Raw genomic sequence first — 3,029 nt, 5'->3', positions numbered from 1 at the left:
TGAAAACAAAAACCAACACATATTTAAACTACAAAACCTCATCTTATTTGGTGCTCTGACTGTTTTCTGATGCAATTCTTGGACACTTGTAACAACAGTTTTGACATTACAACTTCCCCTCAGTGACCCATTTACAATGATGGCGAGCCATCGAAATGGAGATTCTTTCTGAATAGCCTGTAATGCTCATAGAATGAATCTATAATTATGGAACCACAATTCTTTTCTATAAAATGACAATAGAATCCGTTCTTGCATCTGTCTTTGATAAGTAAAGATACAGCAGAAACTAAGACATTTTCCCTCAGTCCCCTCCAATGAATAAATAAGAGGAAACCACATTCAACAAGCTGCTTTTTTTTCCTACTCCCCTTTTAATCTCCTCTTGCCTTTCTGCAGACTGTGGAGAAGTAATAGAGCAATTAATCATATAATATTCCTATCCTGAGAGCACCGGCCTCTTCTGACCACATTTATTGTCCTACCGCCAAGCTGCTTCCTGCCACATGCCCTGGCTCATCTGGCTTTCCCTGTAAATCTCCATGCTCTCAATTATTTAGCACAGCAGCATTAGACATCAACTCGAGAATGATTACTTAGGTAGAGAAATCAATAAGCAGAAGGTCTATTAAAACTCGGGTAATGATGGAGGATTCCAGAAAGATTATAATCTGCCCTGTGCCTTACACAAAAGGCACTGTCATAAACCAGTAAGCGTTCCCTTGCACTGGTAACATTTACACACTTGTAACAGTGGAACATGATCACCTCCAACGCTCTGACTTGCTAATAGATTTTTAGAGGGGAGTACAAGTTGATCCTCTAAGGGAAACTTCTGAAGTTTCAGATTTTTGACAGACCATGAGGGGAACATGACAACGTGGTGAGTCATTTTCCTGGCTATGAGTTGTAGTGATTGAAATTGTCTAAGGGGTCTTTTGGAGATGACCTGGTTGCTTTTAATTAGGGAGATTCCTGAAGGCACTGCAATCGGTAAAACTGGAATTTGCTGAACAATCTCGCAATCATTTGAATACATCTTACTCTCCAGCTTTTTCTCATCGTGTGGGAAAGGCGTGCTAAGACAGAAAAGCAAGCAGTTCTCTTCTGGAGGTCATAGAGGAATACTTCCAATACTGCCTGGATTCACCACTGTCTTTCAAGGAGCAGTCTCTAAAACATCGTTCTTGCTCCGTTCCACTGCTGCACGTCAGGTGTCTGTCCTGCTGAGTGCACTGATGGTGGAATTTATAGCGTGACACTTAGGCAGCAATTCAGACTGCCCTCAATAGTCTGACCAGGCAGTGGAGTGGAAGGGAAGTACTAAGTCATAACCCAGACACCGCAGAGGGCAGGTTTCCCAGCAGAGATGCAGCACTCCTGAGATGCACACGGCTACTTAGGGTCTCCATCTTTTATTTTATGTAAACTCTGAAAGAGGTTAGGATGGCAGACATTGTTTAATGCTGTGTTCCTCAGGGTAGAAAGACTAGGCTTTAGGGAACATCGTGGTGTCCATTATAAAGTAAAAAAAAAAGTTACATTTATATCCTAGAGTTAGAGGGATCTGGCTGACATTGAAATCACTCTGAAAGATACATGATCATTAATGTAAATATACAATATGTGTGAGGACAGAGAGTGGTTGTAGGATTTACTGGCTCGATGAGATAATCAGTGATATTTCTAGCCTGTTTATTGTTATGATTGATCCAGTGGCAACTGATCACGCTTAGAGCTCCATGTGCTGCACTGATAGAATGAAACACAGGAGTTCAAGTCCTTGCAACATTAAGAAGGGAAAAGAAAATGAGCACCTGATGTTCTCAGGGTTCCACATATAAGGCTATCATGGCTTTTAAAAAATAAAGTTTTGCTTATTTCCATGTTGATATGCTCAGTAAAAAAAATACAGAAATATGACTTGGTTTTCTGGCCATATTGCATCAAAGGTGCAGTTTCAAAGCAACACTTTTGTTCCTTTCTCTATAATCTCATTTAGTTGAATTTTCTCTCTATTAAGCAATAAATCATGTTTAAATATAGTAGTGGAAAGGAAAAAGATGAAGTCCCTCACTCCTAGGTCAGTTCCTACAATGAAACTATTGTTTTTTCTTCTGTAGGCATTTCAGGCATAAAAGACAATGGGTCTAAAAAGTAGCATCAAACACCAAAAATAAAAACAACAGTAAGAGCAACACCAACTCTACACATTAATTATCAAGGCTCTACCTGGCTTTATGGTGTCAGCTAATATTCAGTCTGCCTTGGTGATGTCCTCACTTATATATGTTTTTTGAATGATAGAGATTTCTTCTTTTTGCAGAGGTTTTTATTACAACCTTATGATACAACCAGAACATAATAGAACAGTAAAATCTGTGTGTTCTGGGGAGGCAGAGCTGGGAGGTGATTTCAGGGGAGACACAAGTATGAGACAAATGTGTTCAGGTCTGAGACATGACAACCTCTTCATAGACTTTTCTAAATAGTGGTTTTATATTCCCCAGTAAAGCAAGATGATTTTTTCTCAAAAGACATCAGTGCTGAATGAGTCTGGTTTCTGATAAGGAAAGTAGTCAAATTTGTGGATACTAACTACTATGTATAAAAGAGATTAACAAGTTTCTACTGTACAGCACAGGGAGCTGTATTCAACATGTTATAGTAACTTATGGTTAAGAAGAATATGAAAACAAATATATGTATGTTCCTACATGACTGAAGCATTATGCTGTACACCAGAAATTGATACAACATTGTAAACTGACTGGACTTCAATAAAAAAATAAACAAATCAATAAAAGCACACGCAAAAAAGTAGTCAATAGAAATCATGAAACTTTTGAAGAATGCCCACTGATCATATTACTCTGACAGTCAAAATTCAAATGACATTTGCATTCAAATGAATACTACCATCCGATTTTTCAAATTAAAGGAAGAATCAGATAATTTTTGCTCACAGAAGGAGTGTAGTCACCCATGGTTTAGTCAGTTTAGTCTTAGGGGAAACAAATAGCTTTATG

Source organism: Camelus dromedarius, unplaced genomic scaffold (assembly GCF_036321535.1).
Source record: "Camelus dromedarius isolate mCamDro1 unplaced genomic scaffold, mCamDro1.pat HAP1_SCAFFOLD_17, whole genome shotgun sequence".
In the NCBI taxonomy this organism is placed as follows: Eukaryota; Metazoa; Chordata; class Mammalia; order Artiodactyla; family Camelidae; genus Camelus; species Camelus dromedarius.
This window is presented reverse-complemented; position numbering follows the sequence as displayed.